Genomic DNA, 24,264 nt, shown 5'->3' with positions numbered 1-24,264 from the left:
AAAATAGTACATAAAGGCTTTATATTGTCACCCTGCTTATTTAACTTATACACAGAGTGCATCATGAGAAACTCTGGGCTGGATGAAGTACAACCTAGAATCAAGATTGCCAGGAGAAATATCAATAATCTCAGATATGCAGATGACATAACATTTATGGCAGAAATTGAAGATAAACTAAAGAACCTCTTGATAACAGTGAAAGAGGAGAGTGAAAAATTTGGCTTAAAATTAAACATTCAAAAAACTAAGCTCATGTCTTCTGGTCCCATCCCTTCATGGCAAATAGATGGGGAAACAATGGAAACAGTGGCAGACTTTATTTTAGGGGGGCTCCAAAATCACTGCAGATAGTGATTGTAGCCATGATGTTAAAAGACACTTACTCTTTGGAAAGAAAGTTTTAATCACCAAGACAGCATATCAAAAAGCAGAGACATTAATTTACCAGCGAAAGTCTGTCTAGTCAAATCTATGTTCTTTCCAGTAGTCATGTATGGATGTGAGAGTTGGAGTATAAAGAAAGCTGATCACCAAATAATTGATGTTTTTGAACTGTGGTGTTGGAGAAGACTCTTGAGAGCCCCTTGGACTGGAAGGAGATCCCACCAGTCCATCCTAAAGGAAATCAGTTCTGAATATTCATTGGAGGGACTAATGATGAAGCTGAAACTCCAAATACTGTAGTCACCTGATGTGAAGAACTGACTCATTTGAAAAGACCCTGAAGCTGGGAAATATTGAAAGTTGGAAGAGAAGGAGATGACAGAGGATGAGATGGTTGCATGGCATCACAGACTTAGTGAGCATGAATCTGAGTAAACTCCAGGTGTTGGTGATGAGCAGGGAAGCCTGGCATACTGCAGGTCCATGGGATCGCCAAAAGTTGGACACCACCGAGCTACTGAACTGATCTGAAGATAATATCCAGTAAATAAACCTAGTTTAAGTCTGTTGGTTATTTAGAACAAGTATATATTTAAAATATATTCAGTAAAATATACTTCATGTACACAAATGTCAATCTACCAAGTTTTAAGTCATATAAGCTTATATTTTCTTTATTTCAGAGTTTATCAGCAAGAAAGCTAACTAAAGATGATAGTTAATTGTCTAATGTGTATCTCAATTCTCATGAGTAACCTAAAGATGATTGTTAACAAGTAAACTTAACAGATACATGATTAAATTTTATAAACTTTACAACAATGATTATGTTTATGGTATATTTAATTAAAAATATTTTCCAAAACTTTTTCAGCACTGTGAAATGTCAAGGCCACACTAAGTTAAATGGTACATATTCATGAATACCTAGATCATTTTCAAATAAGATAAAGTACTAAAATACGAATTATTGAACACAAGTTTACCTACTTTTTTTTTTGTTTGTTTGTTTACAAAGGAACAAAAGATTTTTAGGTGTATTAGTAAACATGTGCCACAGGGTCACATTCAAATGTTTATTAAAAAGAAGTTTATACTATCAGAAACTATGAAATGTGTTTATAGATTTGCCAGTCCACAGAATGTTGGTATAACGGACAGTCCACAATTGCTACCTTCATAATTTCCACTAGGAATAAAGGGTCGTGAGTGTTAATTCTATTCAGTATAAGCAATTAAAACTTCTTGGGCATAATAAGAGTGAAAGGTGACTGTGTATGAAAAGTAGGTAAGGAAAGTAAAATGGTTGATCCAGAATGAGAGAGAGAATAAAGCATGGGAAAAATATGAATTGAAATAAAAAAAACCTCTAACTTTGTGAAAATGAAAACTTGGCAAAGTAATTCTATTTTTGCTCAACCTGGTTGAAATAGGAATAGCTTCATTTCAGGTTTTTTAAATGTTTTAAAATCAACAGTATACTGGTGAAAATTTTGAAATTTTCTTTCTGTCTGTCAAAAAGACAAAGTTAAAAAAAAATTAGTCTACTCTTAATAAGAAATCATAAACAAAGGTTTTCTCTACTTTGTATCTAGGATTCCTGGACAGCAAATATTTCATGTCATAGCAAAATAATTTACTGTGCTTTATGTTGTCTTTATTAAGCCTTTGAATACTATAGAAATCCAGGTCTTCACAATATTTAAAGAACTAAGTTTTCTTTGTAATTACATAACCTCCATGTTCACCAGTAACATTTTCTGTTCTCACTTTAGTTACACACATATTTAAGTCTTATTTCATAATCAGTTCAGTTCAGCCACTCAGTCATGTCCAACTGTTTGTGACACTATGAAACACCAGGCCTTCCTGTCCATCAACATATCTTGGAGTTCACTCAAACTATGTCCATCAAGTCAGTGATGCCATCCAGCCGTCTCATCCTCTGTCATTCCCTCTTCCTCCTGCCTCCAATCCCTCCCAGTGTAAGAGTATTTTTCATTGAGTCAACACTTCGCATGAGGTGGCCAAAGTATTAGAGTTTCAGCTTTAGCATCAGTCCTTCCAAAGAAATCTGAGGGATGATCTCCTTCAAAATGGACTGGTTGTATTTCTTGCAGTCCAAGGGACTCTCAAGAGTCTTCTCCAACATCACAGTTCAAAAGCATCACTTCTTTGACGCTCAGCTTTCTTCACAGTCCAACTGTCACATCCATGCATGACCACTGGAAAAACCATAGCCTTGACTAGACAGATCTTTGTTGGCAAAGTAATGTCTCTGCTTTTCAATATGCTATCTAGATTGGTCATAACTTTCCTTCCAAGCAGTAAGAGTTTTAATTTTATGGCTGCAGTCACCATCTCCACTGATTTTGGAGCCCAAAATAAATAGTCTGACACTGTTTCCACTGTTTCTCCATCTATTTGCCATGAAGTGATGGGACCGGATGTCATGATCTTAATTTTCTGAATATTGAGCTTTAAGCTAACTTTTTCACTCTCTCCTCTTTCACTTTCATCAAGAGGCTTTTTAGTTCTTCTCCATCTTCTGCCATAAGGGTGCTGTCATCTGCATGAGGTTATTGTTATTTGTCCCGGCAATCTTGATTCCAGCTTCTGCTTCATCCAGCCCAGCGTTTTCCATGATGTACTCTGCATATATGTTAAATAAGCAGGGTGACAATATACAGCTTTGACATACTCCTTTTCCTATTTGGAACCAGTCTGTTGTTCCATGCCCAGTTCTAACTGTTGCTTCCTGACTTGCAAACAGGTCTCTCAAGAGGGAGGTCAGATGGTGTCCTATTCCCATCTCTTTCAGAATTTTCCACAGATTGTTGTGATTCACATACTCAAAGGCTTTGACATAGTCAATAATGTAGCAGTAGATGATTTCTGGAACTCTCTTGCCTTTTTGATGTTTCAGCAGATTTTGGCAATTTGATCTCTGGTTCCTCTGTATTTTCTAAAACCAGCTTGAACATCTAGGAGTTCATGGTTGCCATATTGTTGAATCCTGGCTTGGAGAATTTTGAGCTTTACTTTATTAATTTGTGAGATGAGAGTGATTATGCAGTAGTTTCATCATTATTGCACTTTGCCTTTCTTCCAGGTTGGAATGAAAGCTGACCTTTTCCAGTCCCATGGCCACTGCTAAGTTTTCCAAATATGCTGGCATATTGAGTGCAGCACTTTCACAGCATCATATATTAAGTTTTGAAACAGTTCAACTGGAATTCTGTCACCTCCACTAGCTTTGTTCATAGTGATGCTTCCTAAGGCCCACTTGACTTCACATTCTAGGATGTCTGGCTCTAGGTGAGTTGTCACACCATCGTGATTATCTGGGTCCTGAAGATCTTTTTTGTACAGTTTTCCCATATATTCTTGCCACCTCTTCTTAGTATCTTCTGCTTCTGTTAGGTCCATACTTTTTCTGTCCTTTATTGAGCCTATCTTTGCATAAATTGTTCCCTCGGTATCTCTAATTTTCTTGAAGAGATCTCTAGTCTTTCCCATTCTATTGTTTTCTTCTATTGCTTTGCACTGATCACTCAGGAAGACTTTCTTATCTCTCCTTGTTATTCTTTGGAACTCTGCATTGAAATGGGTATATCTTTCCTTTTCTCATTTTCTTTTCACTACTCTTCTTTTATCAGCTATTTGTAAGTCCTCCTCAGACAACCATTTTGCCTATTTGCATTTCTTTTTCCTGGGGATATTCTTGATTCCTGTTTCCTGTACAATGTCACTAACCTTTGTCCATAGTTCTTCAAGCACTCTGTCTATCAGATCTACTTCCTTAAATCTATTTCTCACTTCCAGTGTTTAATTGTAAGGGCTTTGATTTAGGTCATACTTTAATAGTGTATTGGTTTTACCAATTTTCTTCAATTTAAGTCTAAATTTGGCAATAAAGAGTTCATGAACTGAGCCACAGTCAGCTCCTGGTCTTTTTTTTTTTTTCTTTTCTCCAAATTCACAGAGTTTCTCCATCTTTGGTTGTAAAAGAATATAATCAGCCTGATTTTGGAGTAGACCATCTGGTGATGTCCATGTGTAGACTCCTCTCTTGTGTTGTTGAAAGAGGGTGTTTGCTATGACCAATGTGTTCTCTTGGCAAAACTCTATTAGCATTTACCCTACTTCATTCTGTGCTCCAAGGCCAAATTTCCCTGTTACTCCTGGTAGTTCTTGACTTCCTACGTTTGCATTCCAGTCTCCTATAATGAAAATTATATCTTCTTTGGGTGTTAGTTCTAAAAGGTCTTGTAGGTCTTCATAGGTCCATTCAACTTAAACTTCTTCAGCATTACTGGTCATGCATAGACTTAAATTAACATGATATTGAGTGGTTTGCCTGGAAATGAACAGAGATTATTCTGTCGTTTTTGAGATTGCATCAAATTACTGCATTTCAGACTCTTTTGTTGACTATGATGGCTACTCCATTTCTTCTAAGAAATTATTGCCCACAGCAATAGATATAATGATCGTCTGAGTTAAATTAACCCATTCCAGCCCATTTTAGTTCCCTGATTCCTAAAATGTCAGTGTTCACTCTTGCCATCTCATGTTTGACCACTTCCAATTTACCTTAATTCATGGATCTAACCTTCCAGGTTCCTATGCAATTTTGCTCTTTACAGCTTTGGACCTTGCTTCTATCACCTGTCATATCCACAACTCGGTGTTGTTTTTGCTTTGGCTCCTTCTCTTCATTCTTTCTGGAGTTATTTCTCCACTGATCTCCAATAGCATATTGGGCACCTACAATCTTGGGGAGTTCATCTTTCAGTGTCCTATCTTTTTGCCTTTTGATAATAATGTATGCACTAGGAAATTTTTGATGGTTATTTTGTGAGCCACTAACCATAACTGAAGGCAAATTTCTTTAATGAATTTCAAAAAAAAAATTTACTGATTTCTCATCCTGAGAAAAGCACTAGAAGATAGTGGTGAAACAGAGACAAAATATTTCCTGTCATGAAGTAATTGTCTAATAGGGTTTGAAAGACTCCAGAAGGAAACTACTTCAAGGGCAATTTAAAAATACTAAAATGCTTTATAGGACAGGTAACAAAGTCATAATCATTATGTTTATTTATTTATTTTTTATTTAATTTTAAAATCTTTAATTCTTACATGTGTTCCCAAACATGAACCCCCCCTCCCACCTCCCTCCCCATAACATCTCTGTGGGTCATCCCCATGCACCAGCCCCAAGCATGCTGTATCCTGCGTCAGACATAGACAGGAGATTCAATTCTTACATGATAGTATACATGATAGAATGCCATTGCAAAGTCTAGTATAGTACCTGAGATATGGAGCAGGAGGAACATGTAAAAGCATGTGTCATTAGAATGAAAATAAGCTACCAACTTCAAGACAAAACTAAAAACTAAGTTTATTACTCTTATTTTTGTCTTTCAGTACAGAAATCTATCCACAAAATGGTTGTTGTGTCATTTTAAAAGACCTGTAGTTTGGAGGTAACCACTAAATACTCTTGGGGCTTTCTTTTGTCATAACTAGTAAAGTAGGTGCTGAGAAAGATGGATGCAACTTTCTAGGTAATTTGTAGGTAAACTTTGTAGATAAATGAGTGTTATAAGTGTTTTCTCATGGTGGACTTTGACTTTTATTTTCTTTCTAGATAGTAAGTCAAAATACACGATGATAATAACACTACCTACAAAAAAGTGTAGTGATTGAGAGGCTTAGAAACCTAGCTCCAACACTTCCTAGCTATGGTTGTCATTAAATTCTTCTTTGCTTTAGCTTCTCACCTGAAAAAAGAAACAATTGGGAGTACCTATGCTATGGAGTGTTTTTGGTGACAACTTAATATACATTGTTTTCAGACTACACTATAAAGCTACAGTCAACAAGTCAATATGGTACTAGCACAGAAACAGAAATATAGACCAATAGAACACGATAGAAAACCCAGAGATAAACCCATGAACATATGGGCACTTTATCTTTGTTAAAGGAGTAAAAAATACACCATGGAGAAAATATAGTCTCTTCAATAAATGATGCTGGCAAAAGCTAGAAACCTAAGTATAAAAGAATGACATTAGAATCCTACCTAATGCCATACACAAAGATAAACTCAAAATGAGTTAAAGACCTAAATATTATACCAGAAACTCTAAAACTGATAGAGGAAAACATAGGCAGATCTCATTGTGACAAAAATCACAGCAAGATACATACAGCTCAGGCAATTCAACATCAGAAAAAAACAAACAACCCAGTCAAAAAATGGACAGAATATTTAAACAGACATTTCTCCAAAAAAGACATACATATGACTAATAAACACATGAATAGATGTTCAATATAATTTATAATCAGAGAAATTCAAACTCAAGCTACAATGAGGTATCACTTCTCACAAGTCAGAATGGCCATCATCAAAAAGTCTACAAAAAATAAATGCTAGGGAGGGTGTGGAGAATAGTATGAAGACTTCTTTATAAAGTAGGAATAAAACTACCATATGACTCAGAAATCTCATTACTGGGCACATGCCTAGAGAAAACCATTTATAACAGCCAGGACATGAAGCAACCTAGATGTCCATTGACAGATGAATGGATAAAGAAGTTATGGTACATTTATACAATGGAATATAACTCAGCCCTAGAGAATGATTTTGAGTCAGTTCTACTGAGTTGGATAAACCTAGAGCTTGCTTTACAGACTGAAGTAAATCAGAAAGCGAAAAACAAATATTGAATATTAATGCATATATATGGAATGTGGAAAAATAGCACTAATTAACTTATTTGCAGGGCAGCAACAGACACGCAGACATATAAAACCGATTCGTGGACACAGCAAGGGAAGGAGAAGGTGGGGCAAATTGCAAGAGTACCACTGAAACATATGCATTACCATATGTAAAACAGTTAGCCAGTGGGAATTTTCTGCATGATTCAGGGAGCTCAACCCAGTGCTCTCTGACAACCTCCAGAGGTGGGGTGGAGTGACTGAGTGGGAGGGAGGCTCAAGGGGTAGAGGACACATGCATGCATACCTCTGCCTGATTCATGTTGATAGATAGCAAAAACCAACACAAAATTTTAAAGCAATTAGCTTTCAACTAAAAACAAATGCATTTTTTAAAAGACAACAACTGAAAAAATATATTCTTATAATAATGCTAGTTATCTTAAATTTCATTTTAATTAATTATGATTATTATTATTTTAACCTCAGCACTGCCTATGATGTCTGGGACAACTAACATGTGTTAAGTAAGTAAGCAAAATCACACATTAAAATAAGAAACTGAAATTGTCATGTGACCTGACTTTTAATTTTTATTTATTTATTTTTCAAAGTTGAGTTTTAATTCTCAGATTATAAATATGGATAGTATGATTATCTCATTTTATTATTATTATTTTTGTTCTACTTTAATTATAAAAAGTAACAAGGTAATGGCAGTTTTTTTTTTTTAATGTATTCATTTTAGAGGCTATTTACAATATTGTAGTGGTTTTGCCATATACTGACATGAATCCACCATGGGTGTACATGTGTTCCCCATCCTGAAACCCCCTCCTACCTCCCTCCCCATCTCATCCCTCTGGGTCACCCCAGTGCACCTTCCCCAAGCACCCTGTCCCATGCATCAAACCTGGACTGGTGATCCGTTTCACATATGATAATATACATGTTTCAATACAGTTCTCCAAATTCACCCACCCTTGCCTTCTCCCGCAGAGTCCAATAGACTGTTCTATACATCTGTGTCTCTTGCTGTCAGGCATATAGGGTTATCATTACTATCTTTCTAAATTCCATAAATATGCATTAGTATAATGTATTGGTGTTTTTCTTTCTGGCTTACTTCACTATGTATAACAGACTCCAGTTTCATCCACCTCATTAGAGCTGATTCAAATGTATTCTTTTTAATGAGTGAGTAATATTCCATTGTGTATATGTACCACAGCTTTCTTATCAATTCGTCTGCTGATAGACATCTAGGTTGCTTCCATGTCATGGCTATTAAAAACAGTGCTGTGATGAACATTGGGGTACACATGTCTCTTTCAATTCTTGCTTCCTTGGTGTGCATGCCCAGCAGTGGGATTCTTGGGTCATATGGCAGTTCTTTTTCAGGAATCTCCACACTGTTCTCCATAGTGGCTATACTTGTTTGCATTCCCACCAACAGTGTAAGAGGGTTCCCTTTTCTCCATACTCTCTCCAGCGTTTATTGCTTGTAGACTTTTGGATAGTAGTCATTCTGACTGGTGTGAAATGGTACCTCATTGTTTTTGATTTGCATTTCTCTGATAATGAGTTATGTTGAGCATCTTTTCATGTGTTTGTTAGCCATCTGTATGTCTTCTTTGGAGAAATGTTCATTTATATCTTTGCCCCACCCCCGCTTTTTTTTTTCTGGAATTGAGCTTCAGGAGTTGCTTGTATAATTTGAGATTAATTCTTTGTCAATTGTTTTGATTGCTATTATTTTCTCCCATTCTGAAGTTGGTCTTTTCACCTTGCTTATAGTTTCCTTCATTGTGCAAAAGGTTTTAAATTTAATTAGGTCCCATTTGTTTATTTTTTCCCTTATTTCCATTACTCTCGGAGGTGGGTCATAGAGGATCCTGCTGTGATTTATGTTGAAGAGTGTTTTGCCTATGTTTTCCTTGAGGAGTTTTATAGTTTCTGGTCTTACATTTAGATCTTTAATCCATTTTGAGTTTATTTTTGTATATGGTGTTAGAAAGTGATCTAGTTTCATTCTTTTACAAGTGGTTGACCAGTTTTCCCAGCACCACTTGTTAAAGAGATTGTCTTTACTCCATTGTATATTCTTGCCTCCTTTGTCAAAGATAAGGTGTCCATAGGTATGTGGATTTATCTCTGAGCTTTCTATTTTGTTCCATTGATCTATATTTCTGTCTTTGTGCCAGTACCATACTGTCTTGATGACTGTGGCTTTGTAGTAGAGCCTGAAGTCAGGCAGATTGATTCCTCCAGTTCCATTCTTCTTGCTCAAGACTGCTTTGGCTATTCGAGGTTTTTTGTATCTCCATACAAATTGTAAAATTATTCGTTCTAGTTCTCTGAAAAATACCGTTGGTCGCTTCATAGGGATTGCATTGAATCTGTAGATTGCTTTGGTTAGTATACTCGTTTTCACTATATTGATTCATCCAACCCACAAACACGGTATATTTCTGCATTTATATGTGTCCTCTTTGATTTCTTTCATCAGTGTTTTGTAGTTATATATATATATATATATATATATATATATATATATATATATATAGGTCTTTTGTTTTTTAGGTAGATATTTTCCTAAGTATCTTATTCTTTTTGTTGCAGTGGTGAATGGAATTGTTTCCTTAATTTCTCTTTCTGTTTTCTCATTGTTAGGGTATAGAAATGCAAGGGATTTCTGTGTGTTGATTTTATATCCTGCAACTTTTCTATATTCATTGATTAGCTCTAGTAATCATGTAATCTGCAAACAGTGAGAGTTTTACTTCTGTTCCAATCTGGATTCCTTTTATTTCTTTTTCTGCTCTTATTTCTATGGCCAAATCTTACAAAGCTCTGTTGAATAGCAGTGGTGAGAATAGTCACCCTTGTCTTGTTCCTGACTTTAGGGGAAATGCTTTCAATTCTTCACCATTGAGGATAATGTTTGCTTGTGGGTTTGCCATATATAGCTTTTATTATGTTGAGGTATGTTCTTTCTATTCTTGCTTTCTGGAGGGGTTTTAAAATGGATGTTGAATTTCGTCAAAGGCTTTCTCTACATCTACTGAGATAATCCTATGGTTTTTATTTGTCAATTTGTTAGTGTGGTGTATTACATTGATTGATTTGTGGATAATGAAGAATCCTTGCTATCCCAGGGATAAAGCCCGCTTAGTCATGATGTATGATCTTTCTGATATGTTGTTTGATTCTGTTTGCTAGAATTTTGTTAAGGATTTTTTTCATCTATGTTCATCAGTGTTATTGGCCTGTAGTTTTCTTTTTTTGTGTGGCAACTTTGTCTGGTTTTGGTATTAGGGTTATGATGGCCTCATAGAATGAGGTTTGAGGTTTACTTTTTCTGCAATTTTCTGGAAGAGTTTGCATAGGGTAGGTGTTGTTTCTTTAAATTTTTGGTTGAATTCAGCTGTGAAGCCGTCTGGTCCTGGGCTTTTGTTTGCTGGAAGATTTTTGATTACAGTTTCAATTTCTGTGCTTGTGATGGGTCTGTTAAGATTTTCGATTTCTTCCTGGTTCAGTTTTGGAAAGTTGTACTTTTCTAAGAATTTGTCCATTTCTTCCAAGTTGTCCATTTTATTGGCATATAATTGCTGATAGTAGTCTCTTATGATTCTTTGCATTTCTGTGTTGTCTGTTGTGATTTCTCCGTTTTCATTTCTAATTTTGTTGATTTGATTTTTCTCCCTTTGTTTCTTGATGAGTCTGGCTAACAGTTTGTCAGTTTTATTTATCTTCCCAAAGGACCAGATTTTATATTTGTTGATTTTTGCTATGGCCTTTTTTGTTTCTTTTGCATTTATTTCTGCCCTAATTTTTAAGATTTCTTTTCCTTCTACTAACCCTGGGGTTTTTCATTTCTTCCTTTTCTAGTTGCTATAGGTGTAGAGTTAGGTTATTTATTCAGCTTTTTTCTTGTAGCTTGAGGTAAGTCTGTATTGCTCTGAACCTGCCTTTTAGCACTGCTTTTACAGTGTCACATAGGTTTTTGGTTGTTGTGTTTTCATTTTTCATTCGTTTCTATACATATTTTGATTTCTTTTTTGATTTCTTCTGGGATTTGTTGGTTATTCAGCAGAGTGTTGTTCAGCCTCCATATGTTGGAATTTTTAATAGTTTTTTCTCCTGTAATTGACATCTAATCTTACTGAATTGTGGTCAGAAAAGATGCTTGAAATTATTTCTTTTTTTCTTTCTTTCTTTTTTTTTTTTTAATTTACCAAAGCTAGATTTATGGCCCAGGATGTACTTTATCCTGGAGAAGGTTCCTTATACACTTGAGGAAAAGGTGAAATTCATTGTTTTGGGGTGAAATGTCCTATAGATATCAAATAGGTATAACTGGTCTATTGTATCATTTAAAGTTTGTGTTTCCTTGTTGATTTTCTGTTTAGTTAATCTGTCCATAGGTGTGAGTGGGGTATTAACGTCTCCCACTATTATGCTATTATTAATTTCCCCTTTCATACTTGTTAGCATTTGCTTTACATATTGTGATGCTCCTGTGTTCAGTTCAGTTCACTTCAGTCGCTCAGTTGGGTACAACTCTTTGCGACCCTATGAATTGAAGAACACCAGGCCTCCCTGTCCATCACCAACTCCCAGAGATTACCCAATGAGTCAGCTCTTCACATGAGGTGACAAAGTATTGAATTTTCAGCTTCAGCATCAGTCCTTCCAGTGAATACCCAGGACTGGTCTCCTTTAGGATGGACCGATTGGATCTCCTTGCAGTTCAAGCGACTCTCAAGAGCCTTTTCCAGCACCACAGTTCAAAAGCATTAATTCTTCGCCATTCAGCTTTCTTCACAGTCCAGCTTTCACATCCATACATGACCACTGGAAAAACCATAGCCTTGACTAGACGGACATTTGTTGGCAAAGTAATGTCTCTGCTTTCTAATATGCTATATAGGTTGGTCATAACTTTCCTTCCAAAGAGTTTATTTTCATTTCATGGCTCCAGTTACCATCTGCAGTGATTTTGGAACTCCCCAAAATAGTCCAACACTGTTTCCACTGTTATCCCATCTATTTCCCATGAAGTGATATCGGGTTCATATATACCCAACAATTGTAATTTATATCTTCTTCTTGGATTGATCCTTTGATCATTATGTAGTGTTGTCTCTTTTCACAGCCTTTGTTTTAAAGTCTATTTTATCTGATATGAGTATTGCTATTCCTGCTTTCTTTGGGTCTCTCTTTCCGTGGAACATCTTTTCTCAGCTCTTCATTTTCAGTCTGTATGTGTCTCTTCTTTTGAGGTGGGTCTCTTGTAGACAACATATATAGCCGTCTTATTTTTTTATCCATTCAGCCAGACTTTGTCTTTTGGTTGGGGCATTCAATGCATTTGCATTTAAGGTAATTATTGATAAGCATGATCCCATTGCCATTTACTTTGTTGTTTTCAGTTAAAGTTTATACACCCTTTCTGTGTTTCCTGTCTAGAGAATATCCTTTAGCATTTGTTGGAGAGCTGGTTTGGTGATGCTGAATTCTCTCAGCTTTTGCTTGTCTGTAAAGCTTTTGATTTCTCTTTCATGTTTGAATGAGATCCTTGCTGGATACAGCAATATGGATTGTAGGTTTTTCTCTTTTATCACTTTAAGTATGTCATGCCGTTGTCTTCTGGCCTGAAGATTTTCTTTTGAAAGATCAGCCGTTATCCCTATGGGAATCCCCTTCTGTGTTATTTGTTGTTTTTCCCTTGCTGCTTTTAATATTTGCTCTTTGTGCTTGATCTTTGTTAACTTGATTAATATGTGTCTCGGGGTGTTTAGCCTTGAGTATGTCATGTTTGGGACTCTCTGGGTTTCTTGGACTTGGGTGACTATTTCGTTCCCCATTTTAGGGAAGTTTTCAACTCTTATCTCCTCAAGTATTTTCTCATGGTCTTTCCTTTTGTCTTCTTCTTCTGGGACTCCTATGATTCGAATCTCAGGGCATTTAACATTGTCCCAGAAGTCTCTGAGGTTGTCCTCATTTAATTTAATTCTTTTTTTTTTCTTTTTCCCTCTCTGCTTCATTTATTTCTATCATTCTGTCTTCTACCCTACTTATCCTATCTTCTGCCTCTGTTATTCTACTGTTGGTTCCCTTCAGAGTGCTTTTGATGTCATGTATTGCATTATTCATTGTATATTAATTCTTTTTTTATTTCTTCTAGGTCCGTGTTAAACATTTCTTGCATCTTCTCAATCATTGTCTCCAGGCTATTTATCTGTAACTTCATTTTGCTTTCAAGATTTTGGATCATTTTCACTATCACTATTCTGAATTATTTTTCAGGCAGATTCCCTATGTCTTCCTCTTTTGTTTGGTTTAGTGGGCATTTATCCTGTTCCTTTACCTGCTGAGTATTTCTCTGCCTTTTCATCTTGTTTAGATTGCTGTGTTTGGGGTGGCCTTTATGTATTCTGGCAGTTTGTGGTTCCTCTTTATTGTGGAGGTTCCTCACTGTAGGTGGGGTTGGACAGTTGGCTTGCCAAGGTTTCCTGGTTAGAGAAGCTTGTGTCACTGTTCTGGTGGGTGGAGCCAGATTTCTTCTCTCTGCAGTGCAATGAAGTGTCCAGTAGTGAGTTTTGAGATGTCTGCGGGTTTGGCATGACTTTGGGCAGCCTGTATATTGAAGCTCAGGGCTATGTTCCTGTGTTGCTGGAAAATTTACATGGCATGTCTTGCTCTGGAACTTGTTGGCTCTTGGGTAGTGCTTGTTTTCAGTGTAGGTATGGAGGCTTTTGGATAAGCTCTTATCAATTAATGTTCCCTGGAGTCAGGCATTCTCTGGTGTTCTCAGGATTTGAACTTAAGCCTCCTACCTCTGGTTTTCAGTCTTAGTCTTACAGTTTCCTCAAGCCTTCTCCATCTATACAACACTGATGATAAAAAATCTAGGTTAAAGATGAAAAGTTTCTCCACAGTGAGAGACACCTGGAGAGGTTCACAGAGTTACATGGATAAGAGAAGAGGGAGGAGGGAGATAGACATGACCAGGAGGAGAAGAGGGGGAATCAAAAGAGGAGCAAGCAAGCTAGCCAGTAATCACTTCCTTATGTGCTCTCCACAGTCTGGACCCCTCAGAGATGTCCATGGAGTTACACAGAGAAGAAAAGAGGGAGGAAGAAAACAGAGGTTGTCAGGAGGGGAAAAGGGGGGACCAAAAGGAGAGAGGTGGTTCCCTAAGTGTTCTTCACAGCCCAGAACACACAAAGAGATTCACAGAGTTGAGTAGAGAAGAAAAGGAGGAGGGAGGGGATAGAGGCAACCTTGTGGAGAAGAAGGAGAATCAAAAGGGGGAGAGAGAAATCAAGCCAGTAATCACACTCCCAAGTAAAAATGGGTATTTTTTTTAAAGGCACAAAATCAATAACAAATACCAAAAAGCAAGGATTAAAAATCTAGAGTAGAGGTTAGACTCTCAAAAGTACAATATTTTTTTTACAGTCACAAAAATTATAAAATATATATATGGAGTTTGCTTTAAAAATATAGTCTTTTTTTACAAGGTAATAGTAGATTATAATGGAGAAGGCGATGGCACCCCACTCCAGTACTCTTGCCTGGAAAATCCCATGGACAGAGGAGCCTGGTAGGCTGCAGTCCATGGGGTCGCAGAGAGTCGGATATGACTCAAGTGACTTAACAGCAGTAGCAGCAGCAGTAGATTATAAAAATGAAAATTAAAGGAGTAATAGAGGACTTAATATTTTTTAACTAAAAAAATGATAATAGTAAAAATATATCTAGGAATTTATCTGGAGCTGTTGTGGACAGTGTGGGATCAGTTCAGATTCAGATCGTTCCTTGACTTGGCTTATACTTCTTAGATCTATAGGCCCCTTCCAATGAAGTCAGTGCTAACTACAGGGTTTTAATCTGTTGCACCTGCCACTTCCAAAGTGGTTCCCTCTGCTTATTTTAGCATCTTCGGTTTGTTGGTCTCTTCAGTGTTTAATTTCTGTCCTGACAGAAGGGGGTGAAGGTGGTCACTTATTTAGGCTCACTTGTTCAGTCATGCTGTGGGGAGTGAGGAACAATGCAAACAAATATCACTGGTGTGTGTGGGGAGTCCTCACAGTGTTTCAGCTGCACTGGGTTTGCCCCCACTCACGGCATGTGTGCTTTCCCAATCTACACTTCTCAGGCTCTAGGTTGCTCTGCTGGGAACTGTCTGAGGCTGGCCTTGGGTTGCGTGCACTTCCCAGGTCTAAGCCACTCAGGTTCAGGTTCAGGTTCTCAAATACTCTCCAAAGTCGCAGGTCAGTTGGGCCTGTGTTTTGTGCCCTTCCCAGGTCCGAGCAGCTCAGGTGACTAGGTGCTTAGTAAGCATAGTCACCCCAGGATGGTGCACCTTATCACCTCCCCTATCCCAGCCACTCGGTTTTCTGGGTTTACAAGGGCATGCCTTCTCAGGTGTGCTGTGTGTCTCTTCTGGGGAGCTGATCTCTGGCTTCGACCATCTGGGTGGATGTCAACCGTCCAGAATTCCAAGAACTCTTGGTTAGCAGTAGAGTCTGTTTGCAGTTTGATAGAGGATGATGCCTCTCTTGGGCCGTGATTGCCCCTTTCTGGCTCTGCCTACTCCCCGCCTGCTGTCTCCAGTGGGGGATCAGCCGGTCCACAGCCTGCTAGCTCTGCTCTGGTGTTTGCTCAGTCCTTTGTTCTGTGAGCTGGCCTGGCAGTGTCTCAGGTTAGGGCTTTTCACAGGATAGTTCTCTCTCTCTCTCTCTCTCTCTCTCTCTCTCTCTCTCTCTCTCTCTCTCTCTCTCTCTCTCTCTCTCTCTCTTTTTTTCCCCCCTCTCTCTCTTTCTGGATATCGCACTATTTGGGTTGCTAGCTCATGTTAAATCCCTCAGATTGCCCTCAGGGCATTCAACCCAGTTCTTACTCTATGCAATGCAGCCTTCACCTTCCTGTTCAGCCCCCGCTTGCTGGTGGTGGCTGTGAATGCTGGGAGTTGCCATTAGGCACATAATCTGTAGGTTTTGATTATTTATTTATTTTTCCTCCTGGTTATGTTGTCCTCTGAGATTCCCAGATTCCCCATAGACCCACTGGTGAGAGTGTTTTCTGGTGTTTGGAAATTTCTCCTTTAAGGCTCCCTTCCTGGGATGGATCTCCATCCCTACCTTTGTCTCTCTTTTTATCTTTTATATTGTGTCCTATCTCCTTTCAAAGACAATGGGCTGCCTTTCTGGGTGCCTGATGTCCTCTGCCAGCATTCAGAAGTTGTTTTGTGGAATTTGCACAGCAAATGTCCTTTCACTGAATTTGTGGGGGAGAAAGTGGTATCCACATTCTATTCCTCTGCTATCTTCATGACCTGACTTTTTAAAGCAAACGAACAACTTTCAAAATAATTTCTGAAGATATAAATAAATGTTATGCAAAAAACATATAGAGTAACATGATATAAAACCAAATATATTTGCATGGTAAGAAAAGGGGAAATTTTCTCATGTACAGTGATCTGAATTGATCAGGACTGATAAGGGAATAAAGAATCCACTTTTAGAGCAAAATCAGTAATCAGATGTAGGAAAAAAAAAGAGATTTTAGCTTATTTAATGTGAGAAAATTGACAGAAAATAAAATAAAACGTATGTAATAGTGTTGGAAAACAAATCAGGACTTGTCAAAGGAAGAAAATATCCATTGAACTTGTATCAGAACGACTCCTCATTTCTTCCCATACATTTTAATTTAGAGCCAAATGACATAAGGAAGTCAACAGAATGCTGAAAGAAGTGTGAGAAGTAGTAATGTCAGGTATGTAAAAACAAAATTATTCAGTTTCATTATTGATCTTGACTGTCTGCCATTCACGTATTTATATCTTTCCTGTTTGCTGGATAATCCCTGCAAACCATGTGGGAATACCAGGCCACCTAACCACCTCTTGAGAAATCTGTATACAGGTCATGAAGCAACAGTTAGAACTGGACATGGAACAACAGACTGGTTGCAAATAGGAAAAGGAGTACACCAAGGTTGTATATTGTCACCCTGCTTATTTAACTTCTATGCAGAGTACATCATGAGAAACGCTGGGATGGAAGAAACACAAGCTGGAATCAAGATTGCCAGGAGAAATATCAATAACTTCAGATATGCAGATGACACCACCCTTATGGCAGAAAATGAAGAGGAGCTAAAAAGCCTCTTGATGAAAGTGAAAGAGGAAAGTGAAAAAGTTGGCTTAAAGCTCAACATTCAGAAAACGAAGATCATGGCATCCGGTCCCATCACTTCATGGAAATAGATGGGGAAACAGTGGAAACAGTGTCAGACTTTATTTCTGGGGGCTCCAAAATCACTGCAGATGGTGACTGCAGCCATGAAATTTAAAGACGCTTACTCCTTGGAAGAAAAGTTTTGACCAACCTAAGTAGTATATTCAAAAGCAGAGACATGACTTTGCCGACTAAGGTCCATCTAGTCAAGGCTATGATTTTTTTTCCTGTGGTCATGCATGGATGTGAGAATTCGACTGTGAAGAAGGCTGAGCGCCGAAGAATTGATGCTTTGAACAGTGATGTTGGAGGAGACTCTTGAGAGTCCCTTTGACTGCAAGGAGATCCAAACATTCCATTCTGAAGGAGATCAACCCTGAGATTTCTTTGGAAGGAAGGATGCTAAAGCTGAAGCTCCAGTATTTTGGCCACCTCATGCAAAGAGTTGACTCAGGAAAAGACTCTGATGCTGGGAGGGATTAGGGGCAGGAGGAGAAGGGGACCACCGAGGACGAGATGGCTGGATGGCACCACTAACTCGATGGACATGAGTCTGAGTGAACTCCAGGATATGGTGATGGACAGGGAGGCCTGGTGTGCTGCGATTCATGAGATCTCAGAGTCGGACACGACTGAATGACTGAAATGAACTGAACACACCCTTCAATATAACATAATACCAACTCCCTTAAAGGGAGAGGTGATAGCATAGATTTTGAAACCACTCTATATATGGACAACAGGGCTGTGAGAAAAACATCAAGTTGTCTCCATTTGCAAAAGCACGTGTTCTGGAGGCTGTGAGAAGACTTTGTCCTGGCTATTAGGTTTGACAGATGGGGTCTTGGAGAAACTTTCAAAATGATTTCAGTGATATGAAATGTTACACAAAATTAAGAAACTGTATGTTAGTGAAAGAGAGCACAGTATTCCCTCAAAAGTTAGGATGAAATGCTATGCCACTTAATAGGTGAAGGGCTGGAGTAAAAGTGCTCAATATATTTAGTTTCATAGGCTTTGTTTCCTCTTCCATAAAATAAGGCTCTTCATGTTATCTGAAAGAATTCCTTGGAATTTTAAATATTATAAACTTTGGCTCAGTACTCTATCCATATATGTTTCACATATGTTATATATGGAACATAAACAGAATGAATTTTTGCATTATTTTCCACAAAAAAAGTTGGGGGATTTAGAAGTTTTTGTTAAAGTTTATATCTTATTTAAATTATACTTTTTGTTATTATTTTGCATAGAGACTGTAAGGGAGAAAATATCAAAGAAAGGAGAGAAGTGTAAAGGGAAGAGTAGGGAAGAGGATGAGCAAGAGAAGAATGATTTCTGACTAGCCAGGTAACACATAGCTGCCTAACCTTTAGGCACAGCATGAAAACTTCTGAGGTTCTGGACTTTTGAATACTTTTGAATAGTTACTTTGCATTTAACAAATGCAAAGATGATTCTTAATGATGTTTAATTGTTTTATGTAGTCAAATGATGTGATTTATATGTTAGATAATTTTCCATTCTTTCTCCCTTCCCCAATTTGAGTCCTTTTCAGATATTCTTTATCTTGGAAAATGATAGTCACAATATAAATGAAAAAAAAAAAAAAAGTCTGGTAGGCTCTAACCCTTAAATTCTAAATGTTTAAACATTTAGAGATAAGAGACTAAACAAATATTTGGAAAGAACAAAATGAAGAAAAATAGGCCTTTACAGAAACTTTTATTAAATATCTCCAACTGATATTCGAATTAAAACAGGATTTCTTCAGTATTGGAAAAGGGGCAAAGAATGCAGAAGATATAATGAAAGTTTCATGGGCCTAAAAGAGCAGGTGCCTAGAGAGGTTTAGGGGGCTTAAAAGCTACAAAAGTTTTGCAGCCTCTTTGTGGCACCTGGGTTTTCCCTACATAGGCAACAAGGTCCCAGCTACATCCAGGCTATATTTTAAGTAGGCTATTAGGCTAAAGACAGTATTTTAAGTAGGTTTTACATGGGAACACAAAGGATTTCTAATTGGAATATACATTGCTGTTGTTCAGTCACTAAGTCATGTCCAGCTCTTTGTGACCCTATGAACTGTGGCACCTAAGACTTCCCTGTCCTTCACTATCTCCCAGACTTTGCTCAAACTCAAGTCCTTTGAGTCAGTGATACGATACAACCATCTCATCATCTATTGTTCCCTTGGCCTCTTGCTCTCAATTTCTCAACATCAGGTCTTTTCCAGTGAATCAGCTCTTCGCATCAAATGGCCGAAGTATTGGAGCTTCAGATTTAGCATCAGTCGTTCCAATGAATATTCAGGGTTGATTCCTTCTAGGATTGATTGGTTTGATCTCCTTGGGGTCCAAAGGACTCTCAAGAATATTCTCTGCACCACAGCTTGAAAGCACCAATTCTTTAGTTCTCAGTTTCCTCTATGGTCCGTTTCTGACATCAGTACATGACTACTGGAAAAACCATAGCTTAGACTAAAAGTTTTGTTGACAAAGTGATGTCTTTGCTTTTCAATACGATGTCTAGGGTTTTCATAGCTTTTCTCCTAAGGAGCAAACATCTTTTAATTTCATGGCTGCAGTCACCATCCACAGTGATACTAGAGCAGAATAAAATAAAGTCGGTATTTCAAATTTTTCCCCATCTATTTGCCATGAAATGATGGAACCTGTGACCGGATGCAATGACCTTAGTTTTTGAATGTTGAGATTTAAGCCAGCTTTTTCACTCTCCTTTTTCACCTTCATCAAAAGGCTCTTTAGTTTACCTGCATTTTCTACCATTAGTATGGTATTATCTGCATATCAGAGGTTGTTCATATTTCTCCCAGCAATTTTGATTCCAGCCTGGCATATTTCGTGAGTACCCAACATAGAAGTTAAATAAGTAGGATGATATGCAGTCTTGATTAATCCTTTCCTGAGTTTGAACCAGTCCATGTTCCATGTCCGGTTCTAACTGTTGCTTCTTGTCCTGCATGCAGGTTTCTTAGGAAGAAATTTCCAAAGTCTGTTGTGATTTAGAGTCAAAGGCTTTAGTGTAGTCAATGAAGAAGAGAAAAAAAAAATATATATATATATATAGATACAGATATAGATATAGATATAGTAATTCTCTTGCTTTCTGTATGATCCAATGAATTTTGGCAATTTGATTTTTGGTTCCTATGCCTTTTCAAAATCCAGCTTGTACATCTGCAAGTTCTTGCTTCACATACTGTTGAAGCCTAGCTTGAAAGATTTTTAGCATTACTTTGCTAGCATTTGAACCAAGAACAATTGTCGTTTGAACATTCACTGGTATTGTTTTTTTGGGGGGACTGGAATGAAAACTGAACTTTTCCAGTGCTGTGGCCACTGATGAGATTCCCGAATTTTCTGGCATATTGAGTGCAGTGCTTCAACAGCATTATCATTTAAGATTTTAAAAATCTCAGTTGGAATTCTACCACCTCCGTTAACTTTCTTTATAGTAATGCTTCATAAGGGATGCTTAATTTCACACTTTAGGATGTCTGGCTTTACATTATTGTAGTTTTCTGGGTCATTTAGTTTTTTCTTTCTTTCTTTCTTTCTTTTTTTTTTTTAATATAATTCTTCAGTATTCTTGCCACCTCTTATTCTGCTTCTTTTAGGTCCTTGCCATTTCTGTCCTTTATTGTGCTTATTCTTTCATGAAATGTTCCCTTGGATTCTCCAATTTTCTTAAAGACATCTCTAGTCTTTCTCATTACATTGTTTTCCTCTATTCATTGCATTGTTCACTTAACAAGGCTTTTTTTCTCTCTTCTTGAAATTCTGTAGAACTCTGCATTTAGTGGGTACTTCGTTCCCTTTCTCCTTTGCTTTTGCTTCTCTTCTTTTCCAAGCTACACGTAAGGCCTCCTTAGACACCCACTTTGCCTTCTTGAATTTCTTTTTCTTGTGGATGGTTTTGATCATTACCTTCTGTAAAATGATATGAGCCTCAGTCCATAATTTATCTGGCACTCTCTCTACCAGATCTAATCTCTTAAATATATTCATCATCTTCATTGTAGAATTATAAGGAATTTTAATTAAGTCTTATCTGAATGGTCTAGTTGTTTTCATTGCTTTCTTTGAGCCTGAATTTGACAATAAGGAGATGATGATTGAAGCCACAGTCAGATCCAAGTCTTTTTTTTTTTTTTTTTAATGCCTGTATAGAGATTCTCCATCTTCAGCTGCAAAGAATATAAGCAATCGGATTTCAATATTGAGCATACGGTGATGTCCATGTGTAGAGACATCTCGTGTGTTGTTAGAAGAGAGTGTTTGCTATGACCAATGTTTTCTGTTGGCAAAACTCTGTTAGCCTTTTCCTTGCTTCATTTTGTTCTCCAAGGCCAAACTTGCCTGTTACTGCAGATATCTCTTGACTTCCTACCTTTACATTCCAATACCCTATGATGAAAGAACTTTTTATTTTTTCCTTTGCATTACTTATAGAAGTTCTTGAGTATCTTCATAGAATCATTTAACTTCATCTTCTTTGGCATTAGTGCTTGGGGCATAGATTTGGTGCTGTAATGTTGAATGGATTGCCTTGGAAACAAGCCAAGATCATTCTGTCATTTTTGAGACTGCACCCACATAAGACATTTCAGACTCTTTTGTTGATTACTAGAGCTACTCCATTTTTTGTAAGGGATTCTTGCCCACAGTAGAAGATATAATGGTCATATGAATTAAATTTGCCTTTCCTCATCCATTTCAGGTTACTAATTCCTAAAATGTCCATACTCACTCTTGCCATCTCTTGCTTGACATTTTCCAGTTTACCTCAATTCAGGCACCTGAATGATCACATGGATCCAGCATTATCTAACTCAATAAAATTATGAACTATGCAATGTAGGGCCACCAAAAATAGACAGCTCATGGTGGAGTGTTCTGACAAAACGTGGTGCAGTGGAGGAAGGAATGGAAAATGACTTCAGTATTCATGCCTTGAGAACCCATGAACAGTATGAAAATTCAAAAAGATATGACATTGAAAGACGAACCCCTCCCCCAGGTCGTTAGGTGCCCAATGTGCTACTGGAGAAGAATGGAGAAATAGATACAAATAGATCCAGAAGGAATGAAGAGGCTGAGTCAAAGTGAAAACAATGCCCAGTTGTGGATATGTCTGGTGGTGAAAGTAAAGTCCAATGTTGTAAAGAACAATACTGTACAGGAACTTGAAATGCAGGTCCATGAATCAAGGTAAATTGGAAGTGTTCAAACAGTAGATGGCACAAGTGAACACAGACATTTTAGGAATCAGTGAACTAAAATGGACTGGAGGGAGTGAATTTAATTCCAATGAACATTATATCCACTACTGTGGGCAAGAATCCCTTAGAAGAAATTAATGGAGCTCTCCTTACAGAAGACAGCAAAAGTTTCTTAACTGCAGTACTTGGGTGCAATCTCTAAAACAGATTGATCAGAATGATCAATCAACGATTGACAGAACAATCTCTCTTCGTTTCCAAGGCAAGCCACTCAATATGAGAGTAATACAAGTCTATGACCCAACCAAAATACTAAAGAAGCTGAAGTTGAACAGTTCTATGAAGACCTACAAGACCTTCTAGAACCAACAAACATCCACACACACAAAAGTAACCTATTCATCATAGGGGACTGAAGTGCAAAAGTAGGAAGTCAGGAGATACCTGGAATACAGGAAAGTATGGCCTTGGAGTAAAAAATGAAGCAGGAGAAAGGCAAAGGAGAAAAGGAAAGATATACCCACGTGAAAGCAGAGTTCCAAAGAATAACAAGGAGAGATGAGAAGCCTTCCTCAGTGAACAACGATAAGCAACAGAGGAAAAAAATAGAATGGGGAAGACTAGAGATATCTTCAAGAAAATTAGAGATACTTGGGGAATATTTCAGACAATGATGTGCACAATAAAGGAATAAAACTGTTATGGACCTAAAAGAAGTAAAAGATAGTAAGACAAGGTAAGAAGAATAGACATAGAAACTATATAAAACTGATGTTAATCACCCAGGACACCACAGTGGTGTGATCACTCACCTACAGCCAGACATCCGAGAGTGCAAAGTCAAGTGGGCCACAGGAAACATCACTACAAACAAAGCTAATGGATGTGATGAAATTCCAGTTGAGTTATTTCAAATTTTAAAAGGTGATGCTGTTAAAGTGCTACACTCAATATGCCAGCAAATATGAAAATCTCAACAGTGGCCACAGAACTAGGAGTTTTCATTTCAATCCCAAGGGAGGGCAATGTCAAAGAATGTTCAAACTTTCACACACTTACACACTCATTTTATATGGTCACAAAGTTATGCTCAAAATCCTCCAAGCCAGGCTTCAACAGTACATGAATTGAGACTTTTCAGATGTTCAAACTGGTTTTAGAAATGTCAGAGGAACCAAAGATCAAATTGCCAGCATCCATTGGATCATAGAAAAAGCAAGAGAGTTCAAGAAAAATGCATCTACTTCTGTTTTATTGACTTCTCTAAAGCTTTTGACTCTGTGGATCAGAACAAACTGGAAAATTCTTCAACTTGGGAATACCAGACCATCTTCCCTGCCATCTGTGAAACCTGTATGCAGGTCAAGAAGCAACATCTAGATCTGGACATAGAACAACAGACTGGTTCCAAATCAGGAAAGGAGTGAGTCAAGGTTGTATATTGTCACTCTGCTTATTTAACTTATATACAGGGTACATCATGTGAAATGCAGGGCTGGATGATACACAACCTGGAATTAATATTGCCAGAAGAAATAACAATAATGTTAGATATGCAGATGTTACTACCCTTATGACAGAAAGTGGAGGGAAACTAAAGAGTCTCTTGATGAAGGTGAAAAAGGAGATTGA

The sequence above is a fragment of the Capricornis sumatraensis genome, chromosome 8 (genome assembly GCF_032405125.1).
Source record: "Capricornis sumatraensis isolate serow.1 chromosome 8, serow.2, whole genome shotgun sequence".
Taxonomy (NCBI): Eukaryota; Metazoa; Chordata; class Mammalia; order Artiodactyla; family Bovidae; genus Capricornis; species Capricornis sumatraensis.
Note: the sequence above shows the minus strand (reverse complement) of the source record.